Source organism: Harpia harpyja, chromosome Z (assembly GCF_026419915.1).
Source record: "Harpia harpyja isolate bHarHar1 chromosome Z, bHarHar1 primary haplotype, whole genome shotgun sequence".
Lineage (NCBI taxonomy): Eukaryota > Metazoa > Chordata > Aves > Accipitriformes > Accipitridae > Harpia > Harpia harpyja.
The window spans coordinates 65721892-65744291 of record NC_068969.1 but is presented as its reverse complement, the minus strand read 5'-3'; the positions used below and the strand labels follow the sequence as shown (position 1 = coordinate 65744291).

At 39.2% G+C, this 22400-nt stretch overlaps 1 protein-coding gene across 1 annotated transcript in view; it reads right to left on the bottom strand.

The window, feature by feature from the left end:
* CHSY3 (chondroitin sulfate synthase 3) overlaps positions 1-22400 on the bottom strand; it is a 196920-nt gene that overhangs the window by 170800 nt on the left and 3720 nt on the right. The window lies entirely within an intron of this gene.

The following is a 22400-nucleotide window of genomic DNA, read 5'->3' as shown; positions in this document are numbered from 1 at the left end:
ATTTCCTGCAATAAGTAAGAATCATCTCACTTGAAACCAAGTATTTAAAGTGTTTTTTTCTGATATATCCTGCTCTTGTGCCATACTAATGGACCGAAATAAAACTCACTTTGTATATGCAAATGAATGCGACAAAGATATAATGTTTATAGCCAAGAGCTTAGAAAACATTAATAACATGCTTTGAAACCAACTTAAACATTAACTGCCTTTTGGGAAGAAAGAGGGCTTCTCCCCAACTTTGATCTCTTTTTTTTTTTCCCCTGACGTAGAGAAAGCAAATTATTCGCACTTGTAATTACTTTCTGAACATACAGAATATTGACATAAAGGACACTTTCAGTCTGGAGATTCAGTATTGGAGATTTTCCCAAATTTTTTTAGCACTTTTGAAATTGTAGTATAGTATTTCCATCTTCGCCAGTAATAATGTAAACAAACTAAAAATGTGTCAAAAGTGCATGTATTTAAGTATTCCTTTACTTAAAAAATACTCATTAAAAAGCGGGTTTCTTTGCACAGCTGTAACGTAACTAATAAGAAGAAGCGGAGTTCATACAGCACAAGGGCTTGCAAACAGGGGAACAACATAAGCATCTACATGGACAGCATGTTTCGAAACAGGAATGTAACAAGCTATCAAGAGGGGGAGAAGCCGAGAGTAGACAGAATGACAGACAACAAGTTTCTTAAATAGGTTTTTACTTCTAATCAGTCTTTTTTATTCAACTGTATTTGATTGTGTAAGTCAAAATAGTAAGACAATAGTTTTGTTTACCAGCCTTTTTGGAGAACACCATCATAACGTCAACTCTTTCAGAGAAGGCAGAGGAAAAAAGGCACATAGTACTTACTGATTATGAACTGAGTGCACCAGAAACAAACTGATATAATTACGGTAGCTAAACCGCTGCCAGTGAATTATCGGATCATTTACGGAAGTCTGCTAGAAACCAGGAGGTAATGATCACTGAAGGTGTATCATCACAGAAGAAGTCTATCCATCTCTGCTAAGTGTTCGACAGCATTTACTACCAGTGCATCCCCTACATACTAGCCAAAAGACTAGGTTTATTAACTGACAAGATGAATACTTAAGACCATGTGTTTTCTCTCCAGCAAAGCTAAAAAAGTGAATCAATGCATCTTTTGATTACCGTACTAGCTAAATATTGCTTTTAGTCAACCAATCTCTAGTTTTATTTTAATCATAAATTTTATCCTTCATTTCTGACCAAGTTAAAAAATCAACATCCGGCAAAATAAAATCATGGTAAATCCTCAGAATACTTAGTAAAAAGTGAAACCTGATAAATCTTACCTGGTATTCATTCTTGCTTAAATTGTTATAATAACAGATTCTAAGTGGAACATTTAGAAATCTTAGGAAGCTGTTGTATAACTGTCAAAGCCATTAAGCATAGTGGGAGAACATTTAGAATTTAAGAACCAAAAACACCAGCAGAGGGGAAAACTTACAACACTTTATCCCAAAGACCAATGGAAGTTACAAAAAAAAAGTAGGAAGCAGGAGCAATGTTGCCATTCCACTGTATTATGACTCATAAAGGCTATGGCTATGAGCTAGAGCAGTTAACACACACTGTTTGTCTTTGCATAAAGTATATTGGTTTAGCTTTTAATAAAAGCTTTAACAATTCCTCTTTCTAAAAGTAGCAGATAACCACATCGTAAAGTTTAATCTATCACCAAAGCTGCTGAAATCAAGACACTACTCACATGGTAACAAACTCTTCAATATAGTCTGTCATCCATACAGATTATTTTTTAATGTATCTCACTAGCTAAGCGACAAAGTGTTGGACTATGGCTTTTCATGAAGAACGATCTGAAATCTCATGACATTTACTTGTTCAAGACAAAATCTGTGGAAAGGAATTTTGGAACAAAAGGTTGGATGAAGACATGACAGAATGGGTATTCACACATGCAGTCACCGAAGTACTTTTCCATAAATAGTAAATACACACAAACACACATATATATATTCCTCCTGCACCTGCACAAAACAAAATAGCTGCCATTCCTTGGTATAGAAATCCTGCATCTTGTAAATGGCATTGGCTTACTTGTCAGAGGATCTCGAAGTATGATGCTGACATGGTTACAATTAGTATGGACTTTAAATAAAAGGTGCAAATAAAACCTTGAATGAAACAGTCTTAATAACGTAATCACGAAGCAGAAAAGTGCTCCGAGTATTAAATGTGCAATCACAATTTACAATTGACCAAATAATTGCGGGGTTTTTCCCTTCTGTGCTTCTTGGGCAGATTCACACAAAAAAAGTCCAGGAAAGGGAAACATGCATGTTCTGCAATTCAAGAAAAGAAAAGCCTCATTCTTTTAAACTTTGTGGGACAAAAAGGTACAATGAATGTCTGTAAAAGTATTCCTTCGAAAGTCAATCAGGGACAGCAAGGCCATGTTGTGTCATATACTGCCTAGATAATTTAAAATATTCAGAGATTAAAATTTACAATTCAAAAAAATCCTAATTCTTACAGAGCTGGCAATTCACATGGCAAACTGCACCATCTCAAACCTGCCTTTTCTTTATGGGACAAATCTTGGGAGTGGCAACTGTCAGAGAATAAAGAAAAACGCTTTCAGAAAAGTGCCTATTTTATGATCCTCCCCATTCCCTTCACGCAGGGACACATTATTTTCCTCCTATGTTACGGCAAGTGAAGGACCACCCAGAACGTGAGGACCCTTCCATGCATATGGAGGGTCTTGGAGGATACTGGTAAGTGGGCTGAAGGCAAGAAAGACTACCTGAACTGCACCTCCCGCCCCCCATATACCAGTTCCTGGAGGGTTGCAGCCAGAAAGGCAAAACACGTTCCTGCCCCTCTCTGGCTGCCAAAACGAAGGCTCACGCTTTTTCTTTTGCGTTCTGCAGCCAGCTGATGAGGGCAGTATTTCACCATCACCTCTCTGTCTCCCACCAGTTCCTCACACTAACAAATGCACCGTTGGAGAATTTTCTCACAGGGCTTCCTCGCAAAGAGCTTTTTTTGACAGCTGACATCGGTAATGGAAGTGTTGTGGACTATGGCAAAAGAGAAAAATCAGAACATTCGGAATTCATTCGCCTCCCCTTGGCTTACAGGCTTTATTTTATGCGATGGTCATTTGCTTTCATGTTGGATTCCTACCTTCAGTATAACTCTCTTCAAATATGTTGGGAGGGAAAACAGACAAATTAACACCATCTGGCTAGCAAACATTTGAAAGAAATCACACTTTGTTACCCATAAGCAAAGAAGAATTGCTAAAATTGATTAAGATAAATCACTACACAATTGAAACACTATTTAAAGCTATTGTCTTTACACAAGCTACTAAAAACCCTGCAAGTCTGTAAACTGTGCTGAGACAGGGATCAACTGTGTTGTTCGTAATCTGTTTCTACACAATAGCTGTTCTGAAGTTAGTTTGCTTTTCTACTTCGGTACCACACAGGACACAGCCTGCAAAAACTGACAACTTGCCAAGACGACAGAATGTTACCTTTAGCTCACTGTTGCAGAAGGTGCTCTGCACTGCAGCATAGTCAAATCTGAGCTGCTTTTCAGTAAGCTTAGTGAAGATAACTGTTGATAGAAGCGAAGTAAAAGTATACATTTTCAACTGAAAATCTGTATAAAAGGATGGTACGCAGCATAAGACATACACTGGGTTAAAAATAAGATACAGTGTCCCCAAAAGATCACCAAGTAGAATCAAAAATTGTCTGAAGTTTGATAATGAGAATGCCAATGAGGCAAAACAGTAAAATTGACAGAATAAACAGGAACACATTTTCCAGTCCTTTTATTTTTTCTGTTGTAATTTTCCACAGGAAGATAATAAATCGGCTGAAAAGAAAAAAGTATTTCATGCAAGATGGGAAGCATCCAATGAGTAGAGAGCAAAAAAACCCCATGAATTTGAAAATCCTGGGTTCAAACCCCATAGTGCTCCCCATAGCCTAGGAAGCCTGTTTGAAATGGCAGGAACCAGAGCCTCTGGACAAAGAGATGCTCTTGACTTGGATTGTGCATTTGGACTATAGAAAAAGAGGTTTGCTTTTATCCAATGCCTGAAAAGCAACAGCTGAAGGAAAACATGAGCCTACCAGGTATTAAATGGGGGCTACCCAGCAGAACTTCTATCTAGAAACGGTTGCCCTAAGTTGATCAGGAGTCACTAAAGCTGCAATTTTATACTTGTTTTTTCCCCCTGCTGCCCATTTAGACTGGACCCACACCATGAATTTTTACAGAAGAAAAAAATCCAGTTCCTAACCAGAGGCAGACCTAGTAGGACAGACACCCTCAGTCGTGTCTGACCTAGCTGGTGCAGCAACCAGGTGCTACAACTGGGTGTTTCAATCCAGCACTCAACAAGTAAACGAGATACATGTGCATTCTGGAAGTGAAGAAGATGAACAACTTTATCAGCCTGCCTCACAGACTCTGATGTGACTACTTCTTCTTGTTAATAGTGAAAAGCTGGGGATTTAGAGTCCAAGAAATTACACACCAAGAATGCCTGAGTGACAACAGTAATACATTGAACTGGAAAAAAAGAAAAAGAACAACAAAACCCAAAACAGCAATAGTGGCAAACCCCTATAAAACATACCTTTATACATTTAAACTTACTCCCACACTTTACTTCCATTCACGGATCATTGCTTTTTTGTACAGCTTTATTCATTTTGTATTGATTTGGGTGCCTACCACCTCAGCTGTAAAAATTTAAAAAAAAAATTAAAAAAGAAACTAAACTAACCTGGAGAGCTGTAAAGAAATTTCCAGTTGTTAAAGCTACTCAGGGAGAGGATTTTTTGTTATTAAAACTACAATCAACTAAACCCTTCATTCAAGTTTCATTTATGTTAGGTATAAACCCTTAATAAACTGGCTCTTTTAAAGAATAAGCGACAGCACATTAGCTGCTTCTGCCAAACATATATCATGTCTTAACTAGTGAAACTTTAATTTTGCTCAGAACATCCCATCACCATCACCATTACCATTATGTTTTAAACTGACTGCCTTTTGACATTATTAGCATTTAGTAGTTCTTCGAATGTCTTAACTAGTGAAACTTTAATTTTGCTCAGAACATCCCATCACCATCACCATTACCATTATGTTTTAAACTGACCGCCTTTTGACATTATTAGCATTTAGTAGTTCTTCGAATGTCTTAACTAGTGAAACTTTAATTTTGCTCAGAACATCCCATCACCATCACCATTACCATTATGTTTTAAACTGACTGCCTTTTGACATTATTAGCATTTAGTAGTTCTTCGAATTTATCCTTTCTTCAAGAGCCCCACATGGATCTCCTTTGCTGAAAACAACTCATGCACAGTCACAGAAAGCCTCCCTGTTTCCAACTCCAACTGCATTTGCTTACAAGTCTTCAACTTCAAGGCCCTGCCCCAAAGCTATACGTGTCATCCTAGACTAGACATAATTGGTTTTATCCCTTCCGAGACAACCGTATTTTTTCCTTACTCTCTGCTTTCCTCTTCCACACTCTGTCACATCATTCTCCCCTACACGGGAGAAAATGGTGACACTGTTGCATGAACTTCTCCTTTCTGTCTCTCAAGAGCTCGTAGAAAACTTTTCAAGTGAGCATCTGCTCAGGTATCCTCATTCAGCCTACTAACAACATCTCACAATCTTGCCTTCCATCTTCTCACCTTCTGTCTTCAGGGGTGATCATGCAGATGTACAACCTGCGCATGTGATGCCCCCACGCCCCCCAGCTTCTCATTGCTGCAGGGCTTTGCTAGCACCGAGTCACCCCCTGGGTCAGCGCCTTGTCTTGTGAGCTCTTTGGAAACAACAGCATTCCTTGCATCTTGGCTACAATGCAATTTTTCAACAGCACAGAGAATTAACCTCTACTAGTGGTAAATACACATGCAAAGACAGTTTTTGGTCTGGAGACTAATTCCTGTACAAGCTTCTAAATTACCCAAATGACAGTGCCCGTCAGTTTAATGACTATTTCAAAACCTATCAGTTTGGTAAAATCGATTATTATTTAATTACAGATTGCATAGGTTTTAGCAGAAAAGTTTACATATTCTTTTTCTCAAGTTGAGTTTATTTATGTATGTATACATACACATATATTAACTTACATTATCTTTATTCAAAGGCAATTAATTGGGTTTGTTCATCCCTCCAGAGTGTATATCCTCTTAAAGCTTTAAAAGAAAGGTTTTAATGGGGGGGGGGGGGTTCCGCAATTACATTTCAGGAACATTTTACAATACTGTTATAGAAACTCTGTGGCCAACCCAGTGGCATGCACTAGCAGTTCACAAACCAAACAACCTGTTCAGCTTTGCGTACCATCGATTACTTAAACTGAGCACTCTTGAGTGCTAAAGTGAGCTCACTGAGACACACGTAATATAAGAAAAGTCACCTGCATGAAGGTCGTAAACCATTTGAACATGAAAGATTTTGTAATTACTTGTATTGGATAGAAGTCCAAGGAGTTCAGCTCTTCTACAGGGCAAGAATTCATCTAGCTAAAAAAAAAGAACATTAATGAGCTGTCCAATAGCACGTGGCAATACTGTAACATTTTGCAAAGAGATTTTTGTAGGCTGACCATAAAACAGCAAAAGTTAGACAAAGGTTGTCCAGCAGATTAAGATGGGATCTCTTTGGGTCATTAGTTGCCAGGACCACAAGTTGTTATCTTTTATAGGGATGGCATCTCAACAAGGACTACCCCAAGAGCTCCACTCTTCACTACAGTATGGAGGTATTCACTGCGTGTGGATTCAGGAAAGTGAGAACTGCAGCAGGTATTGCCAAGATAATTTCTTTCAAACACCTAAGATCTTCCATAAGTCTCCCACCCAAATGATGTTGAGAACTAACCACACTTAACTGATTAAATCTGAAGGATTTAGAACACAGAACAGGGCTGCAGGCGTTCAAGAAGAAACTCTAAGAAAACACACATTACCGTGTGGGAAGCATTGTTATTGCTGGGTGATTTCATCACCTAGAGAACATTAAGGTATTAATGTATATGAAATTATTAAGCATTAAAAATGCTTTCTAAAAGCTATTCCCTCCCCCAGTTTAGGAAAAACCTTGAAGACCTATGCCCCATGATGATCACATTCTTCAGTTTTTGGAAATTTGTGACAAAGAATGCTATGTATCATGAATATTTAATAGCTGAAGAACTTTTGATAATGACTGAACAGAAAGGGTGTGTATAAACAATGTGGCCTCATGAGTTCAGCAGCAGTTTGTATGACTGTGCAATAGAACAACTGTACTGAAGATAAACTAACAATAAAAATATACTCAAGACACAGAGGTGTACAGGAAGCCCCAAGAAAACTGCATTTATCTTAAAATATGTCTGGTGTCAAAGCAACACTTCAGGCAATGGCACTCAGCTGCTCGGCACTGCAGGGTAACACAGAAGGAAGAAGAGCGAGCGCTATCTTCAATGCCTTCATCACTGTGTGAGAAACACCAATGTGGTGACTCACACTCTTCCATTGCAGGATGGACTGCACCACAGATCAACACAACAGTAACCTATTCCCCACCCAACCTCAGAGAATTACATCCCAGTTGTCACCTTCCCACAACAGAAAAACTAAAAACCCTATAAAAAAAATTTAATACTTTCTCTGGAAACGTAAGACTATAGAAGCCATACTCTTAGGAAAATGTGCCTATTGATTAAAAAAAAGCTTTTGCAACTGAAGATTTGATGAAGAGAAAGTAGTTGAGAAATGTCTATGCACATATTTCTTTATTTAAGCAAGCAGAGGAAAGTAGAGCTACTTTTCTGGGACTTCAGAAAAAAAGTTCAAAAATTACTAGAAAAAATGTACTTCCTTCTCAACAACCTCCAAAAGTTATTAAAGTTTCATGCACTGAAAATTACACCCCCCCTTTCTAGGTATGTTCAAACCACTGAATGCAACTTTAACAGCCCACGTTAATTCCTTTAATACGTTTGCCTTGCACATCTATTTCATTAACAAGATTTTCTTCTTTTTATAGACAGATTGTAGCTTTTATCAAAACAGTTTCATTCCCACAGTAACACAGTGCAATTCTTTATGGTTCTATAGGCTTTCATGTCACTTCAAAAGCAGAGACAAGAGCCAGAGAAAAAAATTTACTGCAAACGAGACCAGGTGGCAAAAGAACGTGAAGGGCGAAGCCACAGCAAGGGACAGAGGATGGAGGGAGTGTGAGCCCTGAGCAAGGAGGCAATTTTATGGCAGAAAATAAGTCACTGTATTCAGTATGTGACATACAGTTAATCGAACTCGAAAAGACTTCCCACAAAGTAGGCTAAAGAGATCAGATGTAGGAATGAACACTGTTCTCTCCCTGTATACTGATGGCAAGTGGAGTAAGATAGGAGAGGAGATAAACTTTCCCTGGGTGAGGACTGACTCCACTTAACCAAACACTTCGGTGAAGTTTCCTGCTACCAGACAGTTTGGTGTTAGCCAAAAGCAAAACACAAAAAAGCCGCTGCAGCCTATGACAAACTCAAGGGCTGCGTCTCTTCTACAAGCCACAGGTTTCCTGTGACAGCTATAAAAAAGGATGTAAAAAGACAAGGATTTTGATCAGAGCAAAGAGAGAAGGTGGACTGATTCCACCTCAGCTCACACCACTTGTCGTGGACAGTAGCTTTAACACCTGCGTATACTGTGGCAACCTACAGCTTCCTCAAGAGTTTTATGGCTCTTCTCATCATTCGAATGCCAAAAGGACACCAAAACCAGATCTTTTCATACCTAAGGATGTAGCCACATGTAACACAGGTCACTGCAAGGACACTCCAGAGGCAGTTTTAGGTCTACAACTTGCATTCATTAATTTACTTAGGTAAAAGTTGAGTTCTGCAAAAGTTGACATCTCTCTTCCAAGAAAGCTCCCAGAGCTGGCAGGAGCAGACTGCTTTGTACGCTGTGAAGACTGAGCTGTTTGTTTCATATTAGTTGCAGGACTGATGCCAACCTCAAGACACAAGCATGATCTAAACTGCCTAAGGAATATAGGTACACATGAGATTTAACACACAGGTATTTACTACGCATTACTGAAGTTGAAAAGCTCTGAAGAAGCATTAATGCTGGAAATAATCCTTGCATTTATGCAAGCCTTGTTTTCATGGGAACATATTTTCCAACCTATCCAAAAATGTCTTTTAAAAGTCTGTGTTTTATTGTAGATATTTCAAGGAAATTGCCCCAAGCTGTCACATTAAAAAGCACTGGCACGCTCTCCTAGCATTTTTTTTTTATATATATATATACACACACACACACACACACACATACGTGTGTGTGTACACACATACACATATACACTTCTTCAAGCTTTAGTTCCTTAAACAATTAATTGGAGTCTTCCACTCCAATTCATGAATTAAAGCATTCATAAACAGTACACACAGGATTTTTATTTTTTCCAAATTAGGTATGAAGTCATAGCATGAAAAGATCTGCACTACACAGTCGACATTCTTCAACCAGAAAACATCAACTCTACCAGCAGACTCAAGTATTCATTCAGTCTTTGTCCTGGCTACGAAGGCTGTAGAGCAAAACTGGGAACTACTACATGTTTGTCTTCCACAGATATTCAGCATTGGAATCAAGCAACTGACTTGAAAAAGAAAGTCCAGTGTTCAAAGACAGTCCTTCGAGCTCCTTCACTGGTTTCTGATAATTTACATGCTTATTTGCAGTAATTTCACAATGAACAACATCAAAAAAAGAAAACGGCACATCAGAGGATAAGTGAAAAGACCAAAGGGCAACTTTCCTCTAATATGCACTGAATTGCTTCCTTTAGTTGGAATGAAAGCCCTCAACAATTAACATCATGTGTGATTAAGCTCTTTGTGAGATGAAATCTTTCTTATTCACTAATCATTTGCCTGCTAGGAGGTACAAGTAGACTTGGAACAACGGCTAGCGTTCTCCACATGGGATGTGATCATGCAATACAGCACATTCCCTCTCCTGCTACCCACAGCATCTGCCCCTTGCTGTGGAGGTCACTAAGCTAACCAGGAACATTTCATTTACACAGGAAAAAGCAATTTTTATCTGATACTGCAACATCATGTTTAGGACAGCACAGTTTTCCAACAGCAACAGGATTAAACATGCGACTACTATACTAGTAAATTTTAACACAAGTGAAATATTCTGCCAGTCAGAAGCTCAATAAGTGAAGATGGCCAAAGACAACACTGACCTAGTAGTACTAACCAGCTGCAAAATGGTGATGAATTTACAGTGTGATGAAGCCTTAAAAATGGTAAATGTAATCCTGAGCTGCACTGTAGAAGTTACAGATGAGTTCCCATACAAAATACCATAGGCAATCCTGACCATACATTTAATTAAAAGGAAAAAAAAAAAAAAAAAAGAAACTGAGGCAAATTAAAGGAAGGGTGATTAAGAGAAAAAGAGGAACAGAAAGCATGGATTCTTGTACCTCGTTAAATAAAAGCTCTGTAGCATTTATCAATATTGATGGGTAAGTACAAAGGATGAAACAAGAGCTTTCTAAAGTAAATAACAACTCATAGAAGAACAAATGGCTGCGTATTTGCCTCAAACAAGTTAAAAGCATAAGTAAAGCAGCTACTTATTACAGCAATTGCATTTTTATAACAGTATTCCAGTGGCACAGGTAAAATGGAAAACCCCATTATTTTAGATGGAGCTCAGTAAGTTTATACAAAGGAATGATGCAAGTGTGGAAGGTATCTTAAGTACCTTCTTAGAGTGTGTGAATGAATGGAAGTCTCAGCCTGTTAAATACAAAAGTGTTGCTGTTTTGTTATCTGTACTGATGAACAGATGCCAAAAACTCTACTGGACATCTCTCATTACTATGTATTTATTCCCAGTGAACAAAGAATAATAGTTATACTATGAAACACAAAAATTTTCTTGAAACTGTTTAAAAAACAACAGAGTAGCACTGTATGATTCTATCCTTGTACTAGTCATTAAAGCTTCTCTTCCCATATAACTGAAATACTTAATCCAGCAACTATTTTTGTTACCTACCTACATGATCATAATGGATGTGATAAGGACAAAAAGTTACTTCATTTGTACAAGGTAGTATCTAGTCGGCAGAGAAAGACTTATTTTGACCAAGCTGATTAATATAATTATGCTAAACAGAAACAACTAAATAAAAATCAACAAGAAAAGCACAAATCCCTTCCTCCCCCAACCCAGGCATTGCATTTTAGTTTCTTTCAAGTTTGAAAGAACACAGAGTGTACCTACATTGAAGGTAACATGGATGTTAAAACTCGTAAAACCATCAGCTAGTTTGTTTTCAATGGCCACTCCACAGATTTATGGCAGAACCTCCAAATAAATCTTTTCAAAGGCCATTTCCAAGGAAAACAGTAGTTCTCCAAATGACATTTAGCAATGGAAAATTAACAATGAAGTTATTTACTAAAATTTTAGTATTAAACTAAACATTCTATTAACAGCAGCAAAGTTCTTTTAAACTGAGATGAGCGGGAAGCTCCTGCTTCTAGCATTATGTGCAGCTAAAATAATAAAGCCACTGCTGTTCAAAACATTTTTCCAGTGATGAGTTAGGAAGCTTAGGCTGGGCTGGGACACCTGATAAGCATACTGAAGAAAGAATACCAGCCCTTACTCATTCAAGGCTCTCTGTCCTGTAAAGACTATACATCTCTTACATCTCTCTCCCATGACAGAGTTGTCACCTTCAAGCATAGATGCCAACAGCACAGCGTGGATAGGAATTTAAGAACAGAGTAGGTTTATTCTTGGATTTAGTACAATAAAAACTAAGGCTAACAAATTTGGAAGAGGGAAGTGAGCACCAACTTACCACGGCCAGGGTGGAGGAATGCCAAATGCATAGTTTCATTACAGAATTCTTTATTGAAGGTACAAACAATAATCAATTTTTTCAAAGATGTAGAAGACATGCTCTACAACTCTAAGCAAACCTCAAGCATCAGATGCCACTAAATGCATACATACACGCTCACATGACCCTCTTGGGTGCACTAATACTACATTTCCCAAAATTACTATAGACAAATATTAAGAAAAAATACTTTTTACTGTTTGACTATATTTTCTGTTACAGTCAACTACCCTCAGTTAGGTGCAATTACTTCCCTCTACCATGTGAAGAAAAATATCTTCAATCACAAAAATTTAGAGTAGAAGAAAAGAAGAATCCAAAATACCAGCACTTGCTTTCGTTGGTTCTAGCAGGACAGATTTATACCTAACAAACTATTTTAATACAACAGTTAAAAATATCAATAGCACGTAACAAAACTGTTTCATTTGCCGAGTTAAGCACTTTCATAAAAGCTTTGTCATCAGCTACACCTGTTCTAGTTAAATTCCCTGACTCTTGGAACTGATACTCATGCACTTCAGAAAATTTTGCCCCAAACTGATAAAATGTGACAGAAAAAGTCACTGGTTTATCATGACCAACAATAGGAAGCCATGCAATTCTGGCAGGATGAGAGCTGGTCCATAAGGTATCCCCTTCGGTGATGAAAACTTATTATGATAACAGGTGTGCTACAGTCTGTAGCTGGAAAGAAAAAGCTTTCAAGGAAAACAGAACACTGAAAAGGTTAGTCAAATTCAAGCTGGAAGCAAAAATACATGTACATACAGAACAGAAGGATACAGATATAACTAAGAAGAGTAATGAAAAACTGAAAGTTAAAAGCTGAAAGCCAAATTCTTAAGCTTTACAGTAGGGAGACTGCAATAAATACCTAGAAGCACGGCTTAAAAGCTCCGAAGGACCTTCACTTATGCCCCTGGGAGCTTGGTTATCAACTAGACACAAGATTTAAATATACGCATATGTACATACAAATGCACATTTCTGTGCATACGGATTTACAATCTATGCCTCATGAAGTAGTTAAGGCCACATACACTTCCACTGCATTGCAGCCACATATACAACTAAAGAAATGCTGCGTTTCTTTAGTGCATCTGCTTCCACACCATAAGGAGCTCGTTCACACGTGCCACACTCAGAAAGGGCCCCATGAACAAACACCTCCCTGATACCAGGAAATACAGAGTCAAAAGGAGCATTGTCCCTGGTGATCAAATTATCATCCTTCAGATGTTAATTTGCCCTTGAATGGTTGTAAAAAAAAAAAAAAAGAAACAAAAATCAAAAAAGGTTGAGGGACTCAAATGCACTTTAAAGCAATCTTGAAAATACAAAACACTTCAAAGTATCAAGTGCACAAAAAACAAGGTAAAAAATGACAGTCCTATTTGAAAATTATTAAAAGGAATACTTCCAAGTTTCTAAATCAAATATTTTATCACAAACTAAAAACTAAAAAAAAGGAAAAAAACCAAAAACAAACAAACAAACAATGTGTCCAGTCAGTCAGTACCTCGGGTTTAATCTGCAGTATTCTAACTGCCTGGTTAAACCAGCACATTCCAGAAGAGAGTTATTTTAGGCTTTTTTTTTTTTTTTTTTTTTTTTCATTTCTAAATGTTCACAAAGGTTAGTTTACTAAAGGTAAAACTTCAACCAATGTGGAAAATGACTGTGGAAAATGTGTCTCAAAAGCACTAAATAAAAAGTAAATGAAAAGATAACCTTCCCTTTCCTAGGTTCATTTCAAGACTAACTCATACATAAAACAGCATTCAAGAAGACTATCAGTTACCAGGCTGCTTAACCTCCTCCAGAATTTCCTCAAATTATACCTCTAGTTTAAGATGTTCTTTGTTTCCTAAAGCATATGCATGCTTTAAAAGAATTCTTAAAAACAGGCCAAAAATTTTTTCGTAGTGTGATACCCAGGAAGCCAAAAATACTGCACCTGGGGTGGAACTACACATTTACTTACTGCCCCGTTCCAAATATGTACTAAAGAGTAACCAACCTGTGCGCTCATCTTGAGCTTAAATCATTAGCCAGCACTAGACAGATGGAATAAACTACTCATAGCGTAGCAGTTCCTGCTACGCTTTAAATAATATATGCATTCTTTGAATAGTTCATGGTAAATCATGAGATCAAGTAACTAAATAAAAGTGAATTTTAGAGAATGTGTAACCAACAGCAAATACTGACAATGACTTAATACATGCCTTCTCACGTAAGAACTGAAAATAGGTGGAAATCAGTTTGGTAATGAGAACCACAGAATAAAGAAAGTCCAAAGACCTAAAATGATCCAGCTACACTTTATACCTATTTGTCTACTTGCAGAAAACTCCCAAGAAACATACAGAACTGGAACAGTAGCTTGAAAGCTTATTCTTCTAAAAAAAGAAACACATCCTATTTTTGATACCTAATGAAATACCACAGTAAATATAAGTACATGTAATTAGCACTTATTTCAAATAATTTCTGTAACTCTCCTTGTTTACAACTTCCAGCTTCTCTCTTCGTGAGCATTTTCTACTTCAGCAGAAGTGCATCTTTTGATCTCATCAAAAGATGTGAGGTTGGAAAGTGAAAGTCAGGAAAAAGTTATGTCTAGGAGATTTTCTAAGTCAGGACAAGAGGAGATACAAAGACCGGCCCAGAAGAAGTAACAAACCCCATCAACTCAGGGGGTTGGGAGGGAGTAGGAGGAAGCAACCTGGGAACTCTCAGTGTCTTTGAGAAGACTATACACACTTTGAGCAACTCCATACTATTTGATTTACCTGGTAATGTGCAACAAACACTTCACCTTCAAAAAGGCTCAAGCAGGACTGTTTAACAAAACTCTTTGTCAAAGTAAGACCAATAACCATAACCAAATCTGTATGCATGAAAGGGAAATTTGTTTCAGAACACCTAGGAAAGACAAAATTTTGAAAATAAAGATAATTCTGGGAATATCTATAGAAACTAATGCTTCTCATGTGGTTTGGTTTACTTGATTTTAAGGTAAAGGTAAAATAGAAAACTATTTCAAGGCAAAAAATAAAAACATCAGGGTTTCACTGTGCTTTGTTTCATGGATTCACTTAAAGCACTGAATCCACTGTTGACCCTAAAGCAGTCAAGTTCTTCATCTGCAAGTCTCTTTAAAAATCAAGCTTACTCCTTGTATAATGTGACAGGCACTGTCAAGAGTGATGATGTGATGGGTTCAAATGAGATGACTCTTACAATAGTTGTGCCACAATTGCGTCATCTCATGTCAAACACTATTTTTAAACACACTTGAACAGCTAGCCTTCTGCACTAGACTTCTACGTCTATGGAAATACCACCTCCAATACACCAATTGCACAAAAGTCTTGAGAAAACATTTCCAATAAAATGAGAGCAAACATGAGAAAAAAGTTGACCGTGTTTAGGTTTAAATTTCCGTATATATTGAGAGATGGCTCCGGATACCCATATGCAGAACTAAAGAAATATTTTTAATCATTTAAGAACCTTTCCTAATGTTTTTCTTTTGCTTGTCTGTGGGATGCTTTGGTAGTTCAAATGAGAGCTTATTCTTAAAACAGGAAAACCTTTGAAATACTTGCTTTAAGAATGCACAAACATTCAAAATGGACAGGAAAGCTGTTAGCTAGCCCAAATAGTCCTGCACATAAATAGCTGCTGGCATCACAGAAGAAAACAGATTAAAAGGAAGGTGTATCCATGATTTCTTCACATCATGGACATGAAAACACACCCCCAGAGTCCTCCAGCACCTTGGTAATTCAGCACCAGGAGTCAGAATTACACAGCTGTCATACTCCAAAAAGGCACGAGCAGTATTTCCTCTTGGGGCACAGCAGGAAAGACAGAACACCCAATCTGCAAACAAGCCAGGAACCTAAGAGAAGCTAACTCTCAACAAGGCTGAGAAACAGCCCCCTTAGCTCTTGGCTCCACAGCTAAGATGCCACCATACAGTGGACCACAGCCATGGGCTTGCGTGTGCTGGCACACACCTCCACAGCAGCTGTGGGAATACCATCTGAATCCTTCTCCATAAAGACCCCCAAAAAAGGTATCTCCAACTCTTGCAGTCCTGCCGAGCCACGTGGGGAAATGCTTAAGACCTTCAATAAATGCAAGTACCAGGGACGACTCTTTTTTCACCATGAACTTCCTCAACTCACAGCCAAGCTGATCTGGCAGGATCAAGAAGGGCCAAGACGACGGGGAGCCCCCAGGGTATGTGAACGCAAGGGAGGCAGCACCCCCAGGCAGTCTCCCCCAAATTCCCCAGGTAAAAGAGCAAATGAATGACAGGAGGTTACCTAAAAAGCCAGATAAAGAGCAGGGAGTCTGCACAGCACAACAGGCGCAGGCAGCTCAGATGAGGACCAGACAGAGCCACACAGGGCAAGAGTAAGGACCCAATTTTAGCACCACGGTTATAGCAATAGGATATGCATTTAATGATTTGCATTTTATTCAGTATCATGTACACACAGAAAACTATACTACAATGGTATGGAAATATAAGTCACTTTTCTAACCAGGTAAGAATCCCATTAAAGTAAAAAAATTTGATAACTACCTTTCACATTACTGTAATCAGATAGCTATTAATAACAAATGGTTAAGAGAGCACATATGCAATCCTGTATCAGTAATTGGCCATTTATGCAAATAGTTCTGAGCCTCTGTGACCATCTCATTCCTCTCGATATACCCTCAGAGACCCCTGCTACAGTCTTAATTATGCACTCTTCCGTGCATTTCTATTCTTGGACACTGACAGCTCTCTCTATGCTTTTTAAAAATGATGCTACATTTATGTAACTACCCAACGAAGCTGCCCAAAACCAATAGCTTAAGTGGGGGTGGGTACTGCTACTTCAAAGACCGATCATTCCAGAATCCAAATGAGCAAAATACCATCTTATCATCATCAAAGGCAAATACACCTCTAATGCTTCTGTTTGGTGTAGTGGTCAACCCAAAGCTGAGTTGTGACCCACCAACACCTTCACCAAAGAGAGAGACAAAGCCTTGAATGAAAAATTAAAATATATCTGCAAGGAAAACTGACATTAAAAAGGAAAAGGTAAAGTATTTTTAGAGGAAGCCAGAAGATGGCTTACAAAGGTTCTAGCACCTCAGGAGACAGTCACAATACCAGTGCACTGCAAAGGGAAGCTTTTTGAGCATGCGGTTTGATCCAAATAGGCAATTTCCCAGGATATTTACTGTAACATTTACTCTTACTGCTGGGAATCAACAACAAATAGGATATTAGAGATCTGCATTATTAAAAAAATGTTATAGTAATGAGACTGTATACTATGGTCACCCTAGAACTTTGTAAAAGGAAAAAAACAATAGGAAAACAATCATTAATGTGGACTGCCTGTATGTACAAAGTACAGTATTTTCTTTTGATATCAATGATCTTTTGGTAATGTGTACAAAAGTATATGGGGTGGTTTGTATTAATGTAGTTTTTTGTATGAATGTAGTTTTTAAGTTTAAAATGAATGTAGAGGGCATTGGAGTTGATACTTATGGTTCCTTTTTAACTTGAGATATTCTATGATATTTTCTCCCACAGAAAGGGAAAAAAAGGCTACAAAAAGAAAAGCTTTACAAACTTAACATTAGAACATATGTTCCAAATACACTGACAAATGATCTAGAAATCTTTTTATGCTGCATTTGTCATTTTTCATCTTCTGAAGAAAAACATTCTCTGATTGTCAGTATTTATACCCTGACAATGTTTGATTTCTGCTTGAATTGTTACAGCCACTTAATTCATGCGGTACATTTTATTTTGTTCTTTTGTTGAACTACACTATTTGATCTGTTATAAACTTAGGTTACAAATTACAAAATGGTCTCCTGAAATCAGAAACATTAAAAAAGGAGGGGGGGGGGGGCGGGCAGGGAGGATAAAGCAATCAGCCTTGTTTTCCAAACGGTCCTCTATAGCCAAGTCCCTCCTAAGCAGCAAAGAGAGGAATAACACAGCAGCGCAGTTTTTTAACTATATTTTTGTTTCCAAAGAATAAAACCAGTATGAGTCACTAAAAGCAAGCTAATCTTTTCATTCATTTAAAGAAAAACATTTCAAGGCTTCAAAATTAGTGGAAGAGAGAGTGCTAGCTTGAAATATGGATTCTGAAAGCACAAAAGCAAAAGGCCCTTTTTAACCTCTACTGTTACTGATTTGGGGAAGCAGAAGCTGCTAACACCTAACAAAACCAAAAGGCCTTTTACAGCGATATTTTAGACAAATCTGCCAGGTTTATTACACCTTGATCATTACAGCATCATCAAACCTGCAGGATAAATTAAGATCTAGTTGAAAAACATATCAGAACAAGGATGGATCTTCTGTAGAAAATGATCCATCCAAAATACAACACTTCTAGCAGATACTTCCTCATGTAGCAAGGAAATGTACTAGATTTAGGCTGCAGTTCAACCATTGCTTCCAGCCAATTTGAATGTAAGGTGCTGCCAAGAAGGGCGGTTTGACACTCTCCTGCCCCTTCATTCCTGGCTGAACATGACCACTTCTTTCTTTTGATGCTCGTGCTCAGCAAAGCTTTGCCTTAAGTACTGATTCAGCTGAAGAAAACATTTTTGGTCAGGTTCAGGTTTCAAGTGGATCCTGCCACATCTCCAGCTCACCACAGGGCTGCACGAGCCCTGCAAAACAGACAGCAACCGAAAAGAGCAACCACCCTTCAGTATTTATGTCAGCTTAGAGCAACTGTCAAATTGCACCCTGAGGGCAGGTTTTTGTCTCCTCCATTCTGCACAAGTGCCCTGAAAACACTGTTATTAGATTCACTCTCTCAGCAATCCCATGACTAACTCTTTATTTAAAGTGGAGGAGCTCCATCAGGAGAGACAGAGACTCATCACCTCAGCCATAAGTAATTTGCTGTGTGGGAGACCCAGCCTTTAAGCCCTGGCTTCAAATCTGGCAGAACAAGAATTAAACTCTAGCAAGCTCCAAGAATAAGAGTGGCTCATTGCAGCCTTGTGCACCTCTTCTTTTCTTATTCATTCTGACAAAAAAAAAAAAAAAAAAAAGGTGCCAAAAAAAAAAGTCAACGTTGCAAACCTCTCCTTGCCAGCAAGCATATTATGTTTATAAGCTATCATAGTTTACTAGGTAACTCTAAATGGCAGCAGAATAAACCCTGACAGGCAGCCAGTCCTACCTACACCAGCTGAGCCACCCAGCTGTCATGGCTTAACCCCGGCCAGCACCACCAAAGCCGCTCTATCACTCCCCCTCCTCAGCTGGACAAGGGAGAGAAAATATAACAAAAGGCTCGTGGGTCGAGATAAGGTCAGGGAGAGATCATGCACCAATTACCATCACGGGCAAAACAGACTCAGCTTGGGGAAAATTAATGTAATTTATTGCCAATCAAACCAGAGCAGAGTAATGAGAAATACAACCAAATCTTAAAACACCTTCCCCCCACCCCTCCCTTCTTCCCAGGCACAACTTCACTCCCGAATTCTCTACCTAACTCCCTGCAGTGGCACAGGGGGACACGGAATGGGGGTTACAGTCAGTTCATCACATGTTGTCTCCGCCACTTCATCCTCCTCAGGGGCAGGACTCCTCACATTCTTCCCCTGCTCCAGCATGGGGTCCCTCCCACTGGAGACAGCTCTCCACAAACTTCTCCAACGTGAGTCCTTCTCACAGGCTGCAGTTCTTCATGAACTGCTCCAGCATGGGTCCCTTCCACGGGTTGCAGTCCTTCGGGTACAGACTGCTCCAGCGTGGGTCCCCTGTGGGGTCACAAGTCCTGCCAGAAAACATGCTCCAGCGTGGGCTTCTCTCTCCACGGGTCCACACGTCCTGCCAGAAGCCTGCTCCGGCACGGGCTTCCCACGGGGTTACAGCCTCCTTCGGGCAGCCACCTGCTCCTGCGTGGGGTCCTCCCCAGGCTGCACGTGGATATCTGCTCCACTGTGGACCTCCCTGGGCTGCAGGGGGACAGCCTGCCTCACCATGGTCTTCACCACAGGCTGCAGGGGAATCTCTGCTCCGGTGCCTGGAGCACCTCCTCCCCTTCCTTCTTCACTGACCTTGGTGTCTGCAGGGTTGTTTGTCTTACACGTTCTCACTCCTCTCTCTCCTGACTGCTGCTGGTGTTACACAGGGGTTTTTTCCCCCTTCTTAAATCTGTTCTCCCAGAGGCACTACCACCGTCGCTGATGGGCTCGGCCTTGGCCAGCGGCGGGTCCGACTTGGAGCTGGCTGGCCTTGGCTCTGTCAGACATAGGGGAGGCTTCTAGCAGCTTCTCATAGAAGCCACCCCTGTAGCCCCCCGCCTACCAAAACCTTGCCACGCAAACCCAATACACTAACAAAGATCAAGCATTTCAGGTTTTCTCTTGAACTCTCTGATTTCTTTCATCCTCATCAAAAAGAGACCTTCCCATCCAGTTCTTAGAAAATAAATCTAGTAAAAAAATGATGCAACAGTGATTCAACTCTTCTATAGCTTTTCTGCTTCTATGAATTTTAATGGAATTGTTTCCAGTTTATATTAGTCTTCAGCAACACATACAAAATACAAATTATGCATCTTCCCAAAAGCAACAAAGTTCAAAAAAATCTTGCAGCTCAGCAGCACTCAGTTTAATATTTATATACAACAAGAGCACTTCAGGACAAAAGTGCAGCTGGCTATGCAGAAAGTCCTGGCCCCAATCTTACATTTTGCACAAGTGTATCTGAGGGAATAATTCCCCTTCTAGCACACAAAGAGTGTTGCTGATCTAAGGAAGGAATGAAAAAGCATAGAGCAACACTTCCAGTGCCCTGGGAAAAAAGTCACCTTTGTCACCAACTAATTTACCAACCCGCAACACGCCAATCTGTTCAGCTGCAGTATCAGACTGCTTGAAACAACCGGCTACACAACACAAACTATGCCAAAGCACAAATGCAACTCCTCTCTCTCCGGACACCCTATTTCGCTTCTTCCCTTCCACACAGATTTAACAGTGCGATAGCATCCTAAGCAGCTTTGTCTTAATCATCTGCATCTTCTGGAGCATCTCCTGTACCAGCAACAGGGTCAAAGATTCTTCTAACAAATGGAAAATACTGGTCAGAAATGAGCAGCTGCTATTGCAATGCCTAACAGAGTTTTTTCTTTTTCCGTTCTTTACTATACAGACCTAGGGCATTCAAGAGCAACTGACAGTCAAGACTGGTGTCACTCTGTTCCAGATCCCATAAACACACATGATTTTTCCCCAAAGTTTATGTTTTCAGGCCCCAATCCTACCGTGAAAAGCTGTGCTTCTGGGCAGTCACATAACTCAGTCTCCAAAACTGAAGGAAGTAAACATATTTTTTTGCTCTATCCCACTTACGCTCGGTGCCTGGAGCCAAAATCTCCTGACATTCAACATCAAAATAAATTACAACCATAGTGATAATGTTATCTGTTATCAGTTTTCTTTCCTTCCCCAGATTTCTTCCCAAGAAGACAAACCAGAAAAACAAAACCAAAACCCCTCCCAAGATACGACTGTCAAGACAGAATCATAATTCTGCTATCTGATACAGATCAGCAGGCATCACATGCCCATAAGGATTTGCAAACGACCTCGTACAGACACAGCCCAAACACATCAGAGCGTAAGATTAAGCTGCCAACATAATGTGCAGTTTGGAAGTCTGAGTAAGAACCACTAGTCCTACATCCATATCCATCTGCACGGCAAGTGCCTTCCCTGCTCTACCAGTGCAGTGGCTGTATTATTTTACGTTGGCATTTACAACATTTGTTGAAATAGTCTCTAAAAGCACCCTTCTATTGTGAAATAAAGGATAAGATTTCCACATCTAAGATTCCTACCTAATTAGTATCAACTATTCAATATTTATTTTCGTTCACCTGTTTACATGCACTGTAGCCTACCAAACCCATTTTTAAAATGGCCACCTTTCCCTGGGCCACTCAGAAAAACACTAATCCACAAAATTAATTATTTTTCCTGTCTTTTTGCCGTTAATAGCACATCACCTCTTTCAGTGGCCCATTTAAATGATTTTTCCCGCTTAACAAGGGAGCGCCACAAGGGCAAGCATATATTAATATTAAAGAACCGGTCAAAATAACTAAAATCACATTCATCATATTAGCTATCACCCTCCACCCTTTCTGGCAGTTGCCTGCTTAGTCTATTGTTATCTACAAAGATAAGTCTTGCCACTAACCACAGTATTTCCAGAGAAATAGGCCTGAATTTTTGTTGCGGCACTGCAAATGAACTTTTTGGGTATCGCAACACATCTTCGTTACTTTAGAAAATGTTACTACTGAATGAAGTCATTTACTCCTAAAATGACTT